We start from the raw sequence: 17,983 nt of genomic DNA on the forward strand, positions 1-17,983 counted from the left end.
ACTTAGAACAAAGCATATAAAATGGAGTAGGAAAATCCCTACCTCGAAGAAAATAACCCGTATGGAGAAGATGGAGATGAAGACCAAAGACCAACGTGCTCCAAATCCCAAGTTTCTCAGATTAAAACGAAGCCCTCAACTCACTCTAACTTTTTAATAAAGGATCTAAGGTAGAAACTCACTCTAAGTAGATCAATCGAAAGAGAGAAGGTGTGTAGAGGGAGAGAGAGAGATAAAAACACTCCAGGGGCGGTTTTTAAAAAGTTATGAAGGAAAAGTAGGTCAAAAAGTGATCCAAAAAGTGAAATCACGGACTGATATAATCGACTCTACGCTCGAGCGTAGAAATCCCCGCTCGAGCGTAAGACACAGAATCATGCTCGAGCGTGAAGAAAGTAGCTCGAGCGTCGATTGCACCCTTCCAGAGGTTTTGCAGGCGCTGGTACCCGCTCGAGCGTCAAACTCCCCGCTCGAGCGGAGGAGCAAAAACAAGGGATCACGCTCGAGCGTAAAAACTACCGCTCGAGCGGAAGAACTGCAGAGCAAAATACTGGGAGATGGAAAATCACGCTCGAGCGTCAAAATTCCCGCTCGAGCGGAGAAGCAACAACGAAGGGACCGCTCGAGCGTTAAAACTTCCGCTCGAGCGTGAAGGCCAAAATCTGGGCATCACCTATTGGCATCTAAAATCAACCAACCTGTAACAGACCCGCCCAACACAACCTATACTTCAAATCCAAAGAGATTAAAGGACAACAACAACCAATAAGTAATGACAGGATCCACGGATCCTAAGTCCGGATACAATAATTTAAAGAGAAAAGACCGGGGTCGCTATAGTTTTATTGTAATAATTTGGGGGCGTTACAGAACGAGACGACAAGTGGGAGAGAGAGAGAGAGAGAATTTATAATTAAAAAAATCACATAAAAATGATTAGCAAAATTATTTCTCTCCCTAAGTTGGTACTTCCTTTTTCTATGGTGATTTTGTGCAGATATAACAATCATAAAACAATCACATAAAATATACAGTGTATAAAAAGTAATCATATCAAGTTAAGTAAGCACATAATAAATATTGTTATATTTCACTCTCCTATTTTATCTTTAATAAAAATAGATAAAACTCAAAATATGAGCGTACTCAAAATATGAGCGTCATGATCAATTAAGAGTTTAGAATGCTATTTTCGAATTTTTCAAAATGTAACACATAAAACAAATATTAGCTCACATGAAAAATATCAATATACTACATCATCAAAATCATCTTAATAATAATGTGGCTTAATCAAAATAATTAAAGTTGAAATTAAATCATAATTTTTTTTAAACATTTTTGTGCATACAAAAAAAAATCTCTGTTTTTTTTATTAAAAAAAATATCAGAATATCAAAATAGTAATAATTTTATTTTCTTCTCTTTTTCCTCTACCTTCACATGACTCATCTGTGATTTAATGACATGGTATGGAAAGTATGCAACATAAACATGTATGTACTTCATATATGCAAGAGAGTAAATATTTTATTATTAATATGAAATATTTTGAAATATGAAAACCAACTTTCACCAAAATTATCTATACCAATTATTTATTGTTGTTGCTAAACGTTGCGTAATTACTGTTCATTCGTGAAGATATGGTGAATATTGTCTCCGGTCATATATTTTGAACATCCACTATCCAAATACCATCTTCTTCTACCAAATTTCACCTTTAATCATGCCTACAAAAAAAAAAAAAAATAAATAAAAAAATCAAGTTTTTTATTTTTGTTCCCAAAATTTTTTAGGTCTGTGAATGTTAATTTCATAATTACTTGATTTTGGAACCCATATCATTTTTTTTTCCATGTATTCTCTTTTTAAATTGACATGATGAAATTGAGTGACCATTTCTATTACAATAATGACATACAATATTAGGATTATTAAATAATGATTCTTTAACAAAGAAATTTCTATAAAACATTTGTTTCTTGTGGGGTTTGTACCCAATACCAGCTTTGTCAAAAATACATCTTTGATTTCCAAATAATTTATTTAAATTTTCTTTTCCTTGGGTAAACTTGAAAATTATTTTATTTAAATTTTTATTTTTTTCTTTTAAAGAATCATTTTTCTTTTTCAAAATATCATTTTCATTTTTAAAAACTTCATTTTTATTTTTCAAGATTTTATTTTCATTTTTAAAAACATCATTTTCAAGTTTCAAATTATTTAATTCATTTTTCAAGATAGGAGATTCTTTTGATTTCAAAATATCATTTTCTTCATTTATCTTTAAAAAATATTTTTGTAACTCTTCAATTTATTAGATAAATATTCATTTTCTTTTGTTGAATTTGAAAACAATTTTTTAAGTGCAATATTTTTAATGCTAAGTTTTCAAAATTCATCATACAATTCTTCAAATGCGGATTGTAATTCATCAAAATAATAAGATTTATTGTTAGAATTACATACCTCATCATCATCTCCAAATGCCATTAGGCATTGATTAGCAACTTAATTGTTACTGTCATCGTTTTCTAAGTTACTTTCATCGCTATCTGCCCATGTGGCTTGAATTTTATTTTTACTTCTATTCATCATTACAAGTTCATGGGTCTTGAGAGACCCCAAAAGCTCTTCCATGCTCAATCTTGTTAAATCCTTTGCTTCTTGAATAAGAGTCACTTTTGACTCCCATTTTTTGGCAAAGATCTAAGAAGTTTTCTTATCAATTCAACATTAGTATAATATTTACTAGATCTCTAATTTATTCCAAATTTCCCTAGCCGATTCACATGTACAAATTTTATTAAACTCATTAGAATCTAAAGCACAAAATAAAATATTCATGGCCTTGGCATTCATTTGAATGCTTCTCAAATAATTATTATCCCATTCGAGTTCTTCATTGGGCAAAATTCGCCCTTGAATGGTCTTGGAGGGTATCTTGTGACCATTGATTATAATTCTCCATAGCTCATTGTTAAAAGCTTGAATGAAAATTTTCATTTTTGCTTTCCAAGTTGTATAATTTGAGCCATCAAACAATGGTGGTCTATAGGGCAATTGACCTTCAGTAAAATTAACATCAAAATGGGTTGCCATGATCTACTCTTAGACGGTTAAGTCAAAAAATAAATAAGAGCACTTACTCTGATACAAATTATTATCCTAGATAGGCAAACCAAAAGGGGGTGAATTGGGTTTCTAAATAAATTGCCAAATTAAAAATTAATCAAATAATAAATAAATAAATAAATATGCTCAACAATATAAAATAAAATACTGAAATAAAATGAGCAAAGCGAAGAGAAATCAAACATAGAGATTTATAGTGGTTTGACACGCCAAGTCTACGTCCATTCTCTAAGTATCCCCCTCGAGAATTTGTCTACTATTTTTCAAACAGTAATTACACCACTAGCTTTACGAGTGCTACTAACCTTTACAACAAGTGACCAATCTCAATCACACTCCGATTAGTTTAGAATCTGGTGCCTAGTCACAATGAACCAAGTGATTTTATCTCAAAAAATCACTCACAAAAACTCTCTCTTTTTACAAGAATAATATGAATAAGAGATAGAAAACCCTTTTACAATTTTGCTCAAACTCTCAATAATTTTTTTCACAGAAAATATAACACAATGAAGTACAATACAATATTTGAAAATATTTCAATATCACATATTTTTCTTTTCTTCACTTCTTTACAACTTATTTTTCTCCAACCAAAATACTCCGTATATATCATAAAATTATATCCATTGGAGGAAGAGAAGAGATGCTCATATCTGTTGGAGGAGAGGCGCTCCTCATGCTGAATTTGATGCCTCTGACACATAGAGCAATGGGCAATTTTCCTTTCCAAATTTTGTAGGCGGAGGGTGGAAAAATATAGCCAAAAGTCGCTTTCGATAAATAATTTAGACTAAATTTTCAAACTTTTCATAGAAAAATCAAATGGTACACAGTGACTGCATACTAACTTTTCTATTAAAATATTTTACCGCACAATAACTTTAAAATTAAAATTATGTATAGTAAAATCTCTTTAAATAATATTTATATCATGTCTAAAAATATATACTCCTTTTACAATTTTCGTAGAGATTTTAAATACACTTTAGTAAAAAATGACCCACCACCCATGTGGGTATATCAATTTTATCAAAAGAAGATAACCAATCAATATCAAATTTGTCAAAAGATGAATAGTGGACAATCGGATTTTTCAACACGTGAATAGTAAGTTTTCTAAAATATTTTTGTAAAATCAGATATAGCATAGTAACTTATATTTTAAAAATATTTATAACAAATATATCATACAACATATATTATAAATAGAAAATATTTTGTGTCAAAGAATATAAAATATGTATATTTAAAAATCACAAATTATCCTATCATATTTTAGACATCATCAAAATTAAACCACATGATTAACATATAGCCTACTTGCAAACACGTATCTAGAAATTCCCAGTGTGTTACTGTCCTATTTTCTATTTTGGAAAGAATGATTTATTAATTGGGATATAAACATAGCGTTGCATTGTTTAAAAGAGAAAATGCATGTTTTGATAATGACATTCATATGCATTCACCATATAGCTTTGTTAAGTATCATATAGATTATTAAATTTATCTCTATTGGGATTTATCTCATCCTAAGCGAAAACCAACTTTCAAATACTGATGATATACCTCCGTCAAATGATTAGCTTGGGAGGATTGTGGCGCTAAAGACTCATTTTATGTTGAATGTGACTCATAATAGGAAATTTATATGTCATCCATTTTATTTTTATAATATATTTTTCAGTGTCTATAGATTTTCATTTGTTTAAAAGAAATACAACTGATTCAATTGTTACATTGGCTTGGTTTGGGAAGTGGGTTGGCTTTTTAGCTTTTTGGTTTTTTTGGCTATTTTAGTCTGGGCTTAAAAGCTTGGTTTGGGAAGGGCTATTTGGCTTTTTGGCTTTTTTGAGTTTTTTTGTGAGAGAAGAATGTAATGATTATGGGTTGGATGTGATGTTTTGTTTGTTATGGCTAAAATAGCCTATTTTGTTTTTTGTGGCTAAAATAGCCAAAAAAGCCTCCAATCTCACTTGCCAAACAGAGGCTGAAAATCTTATACAAAAATTAATTTATAAAAGATATTCAAATTAATTGCAAGTATATATACCTAAACTATGAACCAATCAAAACCTCCATCGCCTATGATAGAGATAGACTCTCATTGAATCACAAAATGCTCTTGACATGAAATAAACGAGAACAGTTGTACACTGAGCAAAAGGCTTGGAAAGTGGTCAACAACAAGAGCAAAATAGATGCCAAAAATGAAAGACACTGCCATGAGCCAAACACGTAAAGCTTCATGAACTTTCCCACCTTAACCTTCCACTTCCCATTGTAATACTTGTTGGTGTCTTCAATCACTTTGTCTAAGAAGGGCACTTTAGTCAACCTAACAGACTTGTTCATCCCATTCCATAGGTTGGCCACCTCTTTATCACTCTTCAAACGGTTCAAAATAATCCCTTTTTCCCTAAGTAATCTCACATCCTCTTCGGTATCGATAATCCCATTCATCAATTCAGTGTAACGAGAAAAAACCAATGGCCCTGATGCATTGCATGCCTCATATGCTACTAGGTTTCTCAAGACCACTTCTGTATTTAGCTCTAGACTAACAGTAGGGAGATACAATGTAGCTGTTTTAACATCGAAACTAATGGAGCAGATGTTGTCATTACTACTGGGTATGAAAGATACACCGACTTTCGAGAGTTCAGTAACAGAAGGGATTGAGATTTCCTCCACTAGTAGAGGTTTGTTAATGGTGCTGTTCAAAGAATTTTGATCTTCGGGGTTGTCTTCTTGGTCCTTGGGGGAGAATAAGAATCCAATGGGTTCTTTCGAAAGTTTAAATCCAGGAAGCTCAGAGATGATATTCAAGGGCAACTTCGATATGACTTTCGCAGGTTTTGAAAATAATACCCTTTTGAGAAAAGGTATCGGCCCAGTGTTTAGCTTCGAAAGGAGCTTCCAAACCGCATCGAGAAGTTGTCTGACATAAACTGACTTCCCAAAGGATCTTTCGTTGCTCTCTTTAACTTCAGTTTGATCATCAACTTCATCAGTGTTAACATCGAATTCTTGTTCCCATTTTGGCAAGATCACACGGTATAGAAGGTCTGGCAAGTGTGCACAATTCGTAACTTGATCAAAATTAGGCAATTGTTTAATCATCTTAAACGGAGAAAGCTCTTTACAGAACCCCATTAACATGGAGAGCAACAATTGATCAGCCAAGTCTAATGACGAACATTGAAATTCCAACATCGTCCTTAGCAGAAATAGTGGGATTTGATTCTCAAGCATCACCATATCTCTAAGAATGGCATTATGTGCTGATTTCCTCCTTTCAATATCAAGAAAATGTGACATACTCGATGAAATTCTTGTTAGCATGCACGCTTTACCTTCCTTGATGTTGGGTATACCTCCTTATTGGAGTGTGGGACCCAATTGGTTTAGTAAAAGAGTTTCAATTTAACTTGATTTAGGTATAATATATTTTTATATATTATATTTGAGGAAACCCAATCCAATTTAGATACAATTAGGTTTTTGATTACAAAACCCTAGATTAACAATATATATATATATATTGTTTAGTGTGTGCCGTAGGTGGTGAGATAGATTGGAAAATCAATTAGTGGAATTAAATTGGTGATGGTGTGTGTTGGCTGCCGAATTAACACACTGCTTCGGTAACAGTGCTTGAAATTGGTGGAGTTGTTTCATTCGGTTTGTTGCTGTTTGGAGCATAGTTTTGGTTCGTTATTTTGGGTCTTCTTCAACTTTGGTTCAGAAGATTTGGTTTATCTATTTGGTGAGGTCTTTCCTCTTATTTATTTGTGATTATTTGGAATTCACCTAAGGGTGATTTTTGTGAGATCATTAGTGTCTCGTTTGTAATCGTTTGGAACTTATTTGGTTGATAGTGGAATCGGATTTCGATCCCGTGGACGTACCTCACATTGAGGGAACCACGTAAAAATTCTTGTGTTGCCTTTGATTTAATTTTTCCGCATTAGTTTTTATTCCCATTGATTGATTTACTTGTGGGGAATCACATCGATTTTCCCTAACAACTGGTATCAGAGCTTACGGTCTATTTGAGTTTATTTATTTGTGTAAATCAATGGAGGGGAATGTGGGTCGTATGTCTAGCTTCAATGGAAGCAATTGGGTAACTTGGAAAACTAAAATGGAGGACCTATTATTTTGTAAAGATTTGTATGGACCCATTGAGGGTGATAGTGGCAAACCCGAGGGTATGAAAGATGATGACTGGAATAGGCTTAATCGAAAAGCCGTTGGTGTTATCCGTCAATGGATTGATGACAGTGTGTTTCATCATGTTGCTACTGAAACTTCAGCACATGATTTATGGAAAAAATTAGAGGGCCTTTATGATAGGAAATCAACCACAAATAAAGCTTTTTTGTTTCGTAAGTTGGTTAATTTAAAATATAAAGAGGGCAGCCCTATTCCGGAACATCTGAATGAAATAAAAAGTATTGTTAACCAACTTGCTTCTATGAAAATTGTTTTTGATGATGAGTTGCAGGCTTTGATGCTACTTAGTTCTTTGCCTGAAAGTTGGGAGACTTTGGTTGTGACCGTCAGTAATTCAGCGCCCGATGGAGTTGTCACAATGGGCCAAGTCACTAGTAGCCTGTTGAATGAAGAAACTAGAAGAAAATCAGCAGGTTCCTCTCATTCGGAAGCATTCGTTGTGAGAGGCCGAAGCAAAACAAGGGGGAGGAGTAAGACTCCTCATGGTCGTGATCAAAGCCGTGACAAATCGAAAGATGGTTCTTTTTCAAAGAAAGACATTGAGTGCTATTATTGCCATGAGAAAGGGCACATGAAGCGGGAATGCCGAAAGCTCAAGAATAAGGAGAAAAGGCGTGACAAAAGTGTGGACAAGAACCAAGAAGACACAACGGCAGTTACTACCAATGGTGATCTCATGGTCGTTTGTGAAGATGATTGTATCAATTTTGTGGGCCAAGAGAGCAATTGGGTGATTGATTCCGGTGCTTCTTTTCATGTGACTTCTCGAGTTGATTTCTTCACTACCTACACCGAAGGAGATTATGGTTTTGTTCGAATGGGTAATGAAGGTTTGTCCAAAATTATTGGCATGGGTGATGTTTGCTTGGAAACAAATTTGGGCTGCAAGTTGTTGCTTAAAGATGTGAGGCATGTTCCCGACATTCGCCTCAATTTGATCTCTACCGGGAAGCTAGATGATGAAGGCTACAACAACAAATTTGGTGATGGAATATGGAAGCTCACAAAGGGTTCCTTGGTGGTGGCTAAGTGTAAGAAGACTCATACACTTTATTCGATGCAAGGAAAAATTTGTAAAGGTGTTGTCAATGCACTTGAAGAAGATACTTCTACTGAATTATGGCACAAGCGGCTTGGCCATATGAGTGAAAAGGGGCTGTAAGTATTGTTCAAGAAAGAGCTTCTACCCGGTTTGAAAGGTACACATCTTAAAACTTGTGTTCATTGTTTGGCCGGTAAACAACATAGAGTTTCTTTTCATAAAAATGTTACTTCTAGAAAAGAAAATGTTTTGGAGTTAATTCATTCGGATGTTTGTGGTCCTTTAAAAGTTAGAACACATAGTGGTGCACTTTATTTTGTTACTTTCATTGATGATTATTCAAGGAAAGTTTGGGCTTTTCTACTAAAAGCTAAAGATCAAGTTCTAGAAGTATTTAAGCATTTTCAGGCCATGGTTGAAAGAGAAACAGGACAGAAATTGAAGTGCATCCGATCAGACAATGGTGGTGAATACATTGGGCCATTTGATGAGTATTGTCGCAGCCAAGGTATTCGACACCAAAAGACAGTTAAGAAGACTCCTCAACAAAATGGCGTTGCCGAGAGGATGAACCGCACAATTGTGGAAAGAACAAGGTGTTTGCTTTCACAAGCTAAATTGCCAAGATCCTTTTGGGGTGAGGCGTTGAAGACAGCGGTTGACGTGATCAATTTGTCTCCTTCCTATCCTTTGAATGGTGATGTTCCAGAAAGAGTTTGGACCGGCAAAGATGTGTCTTATGAGCACTTGAGAGTGTTTGGTTGCCGAGCCTTTGTTCACATTCCAAAAGATGAAAGGTCCAAGCTTGATAGCAAGTCAAAACAATGTATTTTTCTTGGCTATGGGCGTGATGAATTTGGTTATAGATTGTGGGATCCGGTCGACAAGAAAGTCATTCGAAGCCATGATGTTGTGTTTCTTGAAGACCAAACAATTGAAGACTTTGGCAAAGGTGATCAACCGGAGCCAAAAGCTAGTGATCTCATTGACATGGATTTATCTCCTTCATCTTCAGTTGATGATGAAAACGGGGGAGATGTGCAGCCACCTATTGAAGATGTAGAGGATGACGCTAATTCTAATGAAGTTGAGTTAGAAATTGAGGAAGAGCATCCAACTCAAGAACTACCACCACAACTTGAGTTGAGGAAATCTACAAGGGACCGACAACCTTCAAGAAAGTATCCTCCCAATGAATTTGTGTTGATTTCTGATCAAGGGGAGCCGGAGAGCTACCAAGAAGCAATTGAGCATGCAAAGAAAGGTGATTGGAAAAAGGCCATGGAAGAGGAGATGAATTCCTTAGTTGAAAATCACACTTATGATTTAGTGAAGTTGCCTAAGGGGAGGAAAATTCTGAAAAATAAGTGGGTTTTCAAATTGAAGAATGATGGCAAGAATCTGAGGTACAAGGCACGTCTTGTTGTGAAAGGCTTTGGGCAAAAGAAAGGTATTGATTTTGATGAAATTTTCTCACCGGTTGTAAAGATGTCTTCTATTCGGGTTGTACTTGGCATGGCTGCAAGTATGAACCTTGAAGTTGAGCAACTTGATGTGAAGACCGCATTTCTTCATGGTGACCTTGAAGAAGAAATTTACATGGAGCAACCGGAAGGCTTTGTGGAAAAAGGGAAAGAGAAATTTGTTTGTAAATTGAAGAAAAGTTTGTATGGTCTCAAGCAAGCCCCGCGGCAATGGTACAAAAAATTTGACTCTTTCATGATGAATAATGGTTTTTCTAAAACCACTTCGGACCATTGTGTGTTTGTGAAAAATTTTCCAGATGGTAAATTTATTATTCTTTTGCTTTATGTTGATGACATGTTAATTGTGGGTCAAGATTCTATCATGATAAACAGGTTGAAATTGGAGTTGAGTAAGTCTTTTGCTATGAAAGATTTGGGACCGGCAAAGCAAATTCTTGGTATGAAAATTGTTCGTGATCGCAAAGAGGGGCTGATTTGGTTGTCTCAAGAAAGCTACATTGAGAAAGTTCTTGAGAGGTTCAACATGAATAAAGCAAAGCCGGTTGGTTGTCCACTTGCGGGTCATTTCAAGCTTAGTTCGAATCAATGTCCTACAAGTGAGAAAGACAAGGAAGAGATGCAGAAAGTTCCTTATGCTTCAGCAGTTGGTTCTTTGATGTACGCTATGGTTTGTACAAGGCCGGATATTGCTCACGCCGTTGGTGTGGTGAGTCGTTTTCTCTCTAATCCGGGTAAAGAACATTGGGCAGCGGTAAAATGGATTCTAAGGTATCTTCGAGGGACTTCGAAGGTGTGTTTGTGTTTTGGAGATGGTAAGCCGATGCTTGATGGGTTCACTGATTCTGACATGGCGGGTGATGTTGATTCTAGGAAATCTACTTCGGGGTATTTGATGACTTTTGCAGGGGGAGCTGTGGCATGGCAATCTAAATTACAAAAATGTGTTGCTCTCTCAACTACCGAAGCTGAATTTATTGCTATTACGGAAGCTTGCAAAGAAGAGTTATGGTTGAAGAAATTTTTGCAAGAGTTGGGTTTAAAGCAAGAAAAGTATGTGCTTTATTGTGATAGTCAAAGTGCTATTCACTTGAGTAAAAATTCTACTTTTCATTCGAGATCGAAACACATTGATGTGAGATACCATTGGATTCGTGATGTGTTAGATTCGAAATTGTTGCAACTCGAAAAGGTTCACACAGATGATAATATTTCAGACATGTTGACAAAGACTTTGCCGAGGGACAAACATTTGAAGTGTAGAACTTTGGCGGGTATGGTTGATCTCTCCACCTAAGTCGGTAGGGGGAGAATTGTTGGGTATACCTCCTTATTGGAGTGTGGGACCCAATTGGTTTAGTAAAAGAGTTTCAATTTAACTTGATTTAGGTATAATATATTTTTATATATTATATTTGAGGAAACCCAATCCAATTTAGATACAATTAGGTTTTTGATTACAAAACCCTAGATTAACAATATATATATATATATTGTTTAGTGTGTGCCGTAGGTGGTGAGATAGATTGGAAAATCAATTAGTGGAATTAAATTGGTGATGGTGTGTGTTGGCTGCCGAATTAACACACTGCTTCGGTAACAGTGCTTGAAATTGGTGGAGTTGTTTCATTCGGTTTGTTGCTGTTTGGAGCATAGTTTTGGTTCGTTATTTTGGGTCTTCTTCAACTTTGGTTCAGAAGATTTGGTTTATCTATTTGGTGAGGTCTTTCCTCTTATTTATTTGTGATTATTTGGAATTCACCTAAGGGTGATTTTTGTGAGATCATTAGTGTCTCGTTTGTAATCGTTTGGAACTTATTTGGTTGATAGTGGAATCGGATTTCGATCCCGTGGACGTACCTCACATTGAGGGAACCACGTAAAAATTCTTGTGTTGCCTTTGATTTAATTTTTCCGCATTAGTTTTTATTCCCATTGATTGATTTACTTGTGGGGAATCACATCGATTTTCCCTAACAACTGGTATCAGAGCTTACGGTCTATTTGAGTTTATTTATTTGTGTAAATCAATGGAGGGGAATGTGGGTCGTATGTCTAGCTTCAATGGAAGCAATTGGGTAACTTGGAAAACTAAAATGGAGGACCTATTATTTTGTAAAGATTTGTATGGACCCATTGAGGGTGATAGTGGCAAACCCGAGGGTATGAAAGATGATGACTGGAATAGGCTTAATCGAAAAGCCGTTGGTGTTATCCGTCAATGGATTGATGACAGTGTGTTTCATCATGTTGCTACTGAAACTTCAGCACATGATTTATGGAAAAAATTAGAGGGCCTTTATGATAGGAAATCAACCACAAATAAAGCTTTTTTGTTTCGTAAGTTGGTTAATTTAAAATATAAAGAGGGCAGCCCTATTCCGGAACATCTGAATGAAATAAAAAGTATTGTTAACCAACTTGCTTCTATGAAAATTGTTTTTGATGATGAGTTGCAGGCTTTGATGCTACTTAGTTCTTTGCCTGAAAGTTGGGAGACTTTGGTTGTGACCGTCAGTAATTCAGCGCCCGATGGAGTTGTCACAATGGGCCAAGTCACTAGTAGCCTGTTGAATGAAGAAACTAGAAGAAAATCAGCAGGTTCCTCTCATTCGGAAGCATTCGTTGTGAGAGGCCGAAGCAAAACAAGGGGGAGGAGTAAGACTCCTCATGGTCGTGATCAAAGCCGTGACAAATCGAAAGATGGTTCTTTTTCAAAGAAAGACATTGAGTGCTATTATTGCCATGAGAAAGGGCACATGAAGCGGGAATGCCGAAAGCTCAAGAATAAGGAGAAAAGGCGTGACAAAAGTGTGGACAAGAACCAAGAAGACACAACGGCAGTTACTACCAATGGTGATCTCATGGTCGTTTGTGAAGATGATTGTATCAATTTTGTGGGCCAAGAGAGCAATTGGGTGATTGATTCCGGTGCTTCTTTTCATGTGACTTCTCGAGTTGATTTCTTCACTACCTACACCGAAGGAGATTATGGTTTTGTTCGAATGGGTAATGAAGGTTTGTCCAAAATTATTGGCATGGGTGATGTTTGCTTGGAAACAAATTTGGGCTGCAAGTTGTTGCTTAAAGATGTGAGGCATGTTCCCGACATTCGCCTCAATTTGATCTCTACCGGGAAGCTAGATGATGAAGGCTACAACAACAAATTTGGTGATGGAATATGGAAGCTCACAAAGGGTTCCTTGGTGGTGGCTAAGTGTAAGAAGACTCATACACTTTATTCGATGCAAGGAAAAATTTGTAAAGGTGTTGTCAATGCACTTGAAGAAGATACTTCTACTGAATTATGGCACAAGCGGCTTGGCCATATGAGTGAAAAGGGGCTGTAAGTATTGTTCAAGAAAGAGCTTCTACCCGGTTTGAAAGGTACACATCTTAAAACTTGTGTTCATTGTTTGGCCGGTAAACAACATAGAGTTTCTTTTCATAAAAATGTTACTTCTAGAAAAGAAAATGTTTTGGAGTTAATTCATTCGGATGTTTGTGGTCCTTTAAAAGTTAGAACACATAGTGGTGCACTTTATTTTGTTACTTTCATTGATGATTATTCAAGGAAAGTTTGGGCTTTTCTACTAAAAGCTAAAGATCAAGTTCTAGAAGTATTTAAGCATTTTCAGGCCATGGTTGAAAGAGAAACAGGACAGAAATTGAAGTGCATCCGATCAAACAATGGTGGTGAATACATTGGGCCATTTGATGAGTATTGTCGCAGCCAAGGTATTCGACACCAAAAGACAGTTAAGAAGACTCCTCAACAAAATGGCGTTGCCGAGAGGATGAACCGCACAATTGTGGAAAGAACAAGGTGTTTGCTTTCACAAGCTAAATTGCCAAGATCCTTTTGGGGTGAGGCGTTGAAGACAGCGGTTGACGTGATCAATTTGTCTCCTTCCTATCCTTTGAATGGTGATGTTCCAGAAAGAGTTTGGACCGGCAAAGATGTGTCTTATGAGCACTTGAGAGTGTTTGGTTGCCGAGCCTTTGTTCACATTCCAAAAGATGAAAGGTCCAAGCTTGATAGCAAGTCAAAACAATGTATTTTTCTTGGCTATGGGCGTGATGAATTTGGTTATAGATTGTGGGATCCGGTCGACAAGAAAGTCATTCGAAGCCATGATGTTGTGTTTCTTGAAGACCAAACAATTGAAGACTTTGGCAAAGGTGATCAACCGGAGCCAAAAGCTAGTGATCTCATTGACATGGATTTATCTCCTTCATCTTCAGTTGATGATGAAAACGGGGGAGATGTGCAGCCACCTATTGAAGATGTAGAGGATGATGCTAATTCTAATGAAGTTGAGTTAGAAATTGAGGAAGAGCATCCAACTCAAGAACTACCACCACAACTTGAGTTGAGGAAATCTACAAGGGACCGACAACCTTCAAGAAAGTATCCTCCCAATGAATTTGTGTTGATTTCTGATCAAGGGGAGCCGGAGAGCTACCAAGAAGCAATTGAGCATGCAAAGAAAGGTGATTGGAAAAAGGCCATGGAAGAGGAGATGAATTCCTTAGTTGAAAATCACACTTATGATTTAGTGAAGTTGCCTAAGGGGAGGAAAATTCTGAAAAATAAGTGGGTTTTCAAATTGAAGAATGATGGCAAGAATCTGAGGTACAAGGCACGTCTTGTTGTGAAAGGCTTTGGGCAAAAGAAAGGTATTGATTTTGATGAAATTTTCTCACCGGTTGTAAAGATGTCTTCTATTCGGGTTGTACTTGGCATGGCTGCAAGTATGAACCTTGAAGTTGAGCAACTTGATGTGAAGACCGCATTTCTTCATGGTGACCTTGAAGAAGAAATTTACATGGAGCAACCGGAAGGCTTTGTGGAAAAAGGGAAAGAGAAATTTGTTTGTAAATTGAAGAAAAGTTTGTATGGTCTCAAGCAAGCCCCGCGGCAATGGTACAAAAAATTTGACTCTTTCATGATGAATAATGGTTTTTCTAAAACCACTTCGGACCATTGTGTGTTTGTGAAAAATTTTCCAGATGGTAAATTTATTATTCTTTTGCTTTATGTTGATGACATGTTAATTGTGGGTCAAGATTCTATCATGATAAACAGGTTGAAATTGGAGTTGAGTAAGTCTTTTGCTATGAAAGATTTGGGACCGGCAAAGCAAATTCTTGGTATGAAAATTGTTCGTGATCGCAAAGAGGGGCTGATTTGGTTGTCTCAAGAAAGCTACATTGAGAAAGTTCTTGAGAGGTTCAACATGAATAAAGCAAAGCCGGTTGGTTGTCCACTTGCGGGTCATTTCAAGCTTAGTTCGAATCAATGTCCTACAAGTGAGAAAGACAAGGAAGAGATGCAGAAAGTTCCTTATGCTTCAGCAGTTGGTTCTTTGATGTACGCTATGGTTTGTACAAGGCCGGATATTGCTCACGCCGTTGGTGTGGTGAGTCGTTTTCTCTCTAATCCGGGTAAAGAACATTGGGCAGCGGTAAAATGGATTCTAAGGTATCTTCGAGGGACTTCGAAGGTGTGTTTGTGTTTTGGAGATGGTAAGCCGATGCTTGATGGGTTCACTGATTCTGACATGGCGGGTGATGTTGATTCTAGGAAATCTACTTCGGGGTATTTGATGACTTTTGCAGGGGGAGCTGTGGCATGGCAATCTAAATTACAAAAATGTGTTGCTCTCTCAACTACCGAAGCTGAATTTATTGCTATTACGGAAGCTTGCAAAGAAGAGTTATGGTTGAAGAAATTTTTGCAAGAGTTGGGTTTAAAGCAAGAAAAGTATGTGCTTTATTGTGATAGTCAAAGTGCTATTCACTTGAGTAAAAATTCTACTTTTCATTCGAGATCGAAACACATTGATGTGAGATACCATTGGATTCGTGATGTGTTAGATTCGAAATTGTTGCAACTCGAAAAGGTTCACACAGATGATAATATTTCAGACATGTTGACAAAGACTTTGCCGAGGGACAAACATTTGAAGTGTAGAACTTTGGCGGGTATGGTTGATCTCTCCACCTAAGTCGGTAGGGGGAGAATTGTTGGGTATACCTCCTTATTGGAGTGTGGGACCCAATTGGTTTAGTAAAAGAGTTTCAATTTAACTTGATTTAGGTATAATATATTTTTATATATTATATTTGAGGAAACCCAATCCAATTTAGATACAATTAGGTTTTTGATTACAAAACCCTAGATTAACAATATATATATATATATATTGTTTAGTGTGTGCCGTAGGTGGTGAGATAGATTGGAAAATCAATTAGTGGAATTAAATTGGTGATGGTGTGTGTTGGCTGCCGAATTAACACACTGCTTCGGTAACAGTGCTTGAAATTGGTGGAGTTGTTTCATTCGGTTTGTTGCTGTTTGGAGCATAGTTTTGGTTCGTTATTTTGGGTCTTCTTCAACTTTGGTTCAGAAGATTTGGTTTATCTATTTGGTGAGGTCTTTCCTCTTATTTATTTGTGATTATTTGGAATTCACCTAAGGGTGATTTTTGTGAGATCATTAGTGTCTCGTTTGTAATCGTTTGGAACTTATTTGGTTGATAGTGGAATCGGATTTCGATCCCGTGGACGTACCTCACATTGAGGGAACCACGTAAAAATTCTTGTGTTGCCTTTGATTTAATTTTTCCGCATTAGTTTTTATTCCCATTGATTGATTTACTTGTGGGGAATCACATCGATTTTCCCTAACACTTGATAGTATAGATTTGAAGGAACTCAAGCAAGAATGATGCGTCAACGGCCATCATCCATGCCAAGGTTTCACCATTGATATCCAGGTACTTATGGTATGAAGCTCGAATCATTGCCTCGGACGTCATTAGTTGGTCGACTAGGTGGTGAAACTTGATGTTTTGAAGTTGCCTTTGTGTTGTTTTAGCTGCAACAAGCTTGTATCTTTGCATCTCATACAACTCAGGACGCCAGTAATGGTAAGGACCTAATGCTACTTCTTGTGGAATGTAACAATCCGGATCACAAACCATTAGGGTTTTGGGGACATTGAAGATGCTGACAGGGATTTCAGTGCCGTCTTCGAGCTCTTCGTCTAGGGTTCGACGGATTTGAATAACCCATTGATCCTCGTCAAAGTTCGAGTTTGAGACCATGTTGGGTTGAACATAAGACATGTAGGCTTCTTTGGGTGGTTGTTCTTTTGGTTTGTAAAAGGTAGGACAAGGGAGTTGAGAGTGAAACCTTCTAAAATGCGTGGCTCTCACTATTGCAGTCGGAGAAAAAACAGATACATGCAATTTTATGTATCGTGTGTGGTAGTTCTTTGGTTTGTTGGAAGGAGGACAAGGGAGTTGAGAATAATTTTTTTAAAAGCTGAAACGTTTGCTACTGCAGAGTTTGAAAAGAATAAGATGTGTACAATTGTATGTTTCTATAAGAGGGAAATTAATGAAAACTTTAAAGAAATTTAATTGAGGATGGGGAGGTGAGGTAGTGAGTCTTTTATATATAAAAAGTAAAATGACGAACTTTCGTAGATCCTGAAGTGGTCTATACCATATCTACCTAATTAATTAGAAATGCATTTCTCATGTGAAGAAATAGGAAAAGGGGTCTCTGTTGTGTTTTTGGTGCTTTCGTTTGAGGTGTATTATGACTTTATTTTTATTATCCAAACTGTTTATTTTGTAAGGTTTGTTGAGTACTTCATACTTACTAAAAATCATATTAATCGGCTATCAACAACTATATGATGGATAACAAAAAAAATAAATAATAAGTTTTTCTTTTGAGAAATAGCATAAACAATATGCGATTTGATCATATAGTTATTGATATCCGATTAATATGATTTTTGGTAGGCATGAAGTACTCAACAAACCCTACAATATAAATAGTATAGATCATAAAAATAATATCATAATATAATTCAAACGGAGACACTACAGTCACTGCTGTGCTTTGAGCACAGCAGGGACCCTGTTCCCGAAGAAATATATGTTTGAACATGTTATATATATTTAAAAGTCAACGTCTTCCTTCATAATCACTTCTCTTCATAGGCATTAGGGGCGGGCTCGGGTTGGTTGCGGCCACGAAACCTCCAATCCGTCATCCG

The 17,983-nt window shown here is 36.4% G+C and overlaps 1 pseudogene; it reads right to left on the bottom strand.

Moving 5' to 3' along the window:
- Positions 1 to 5,253: 5,253 nt before the first annotated feature.
- On the bottom strand, positions 5,254 to 17,039 carry LOC145824022 (putative UPF0481 protein At3g02645 pseudogene; annotated as a pseudogene).
- Between the last annotated feature and the right edge of the window lie 944 nt (positions 17,040 to 17,983).

The sequence above is a fragment of the Camellia sinensis genome, chromosome 4 (genome assembly GCF_055761805.1).
Source record: "Camellia sinensis isolate YWXY chromosome 4, ASM5576180v1, whole genome shotgun sequence".
Lineage (NCBI taxonomy): Eukaryota > Viridiplantae > Streptophyta > Magnoliopsida > Ericales > Theaceae > Camellia > Camellia sinensis.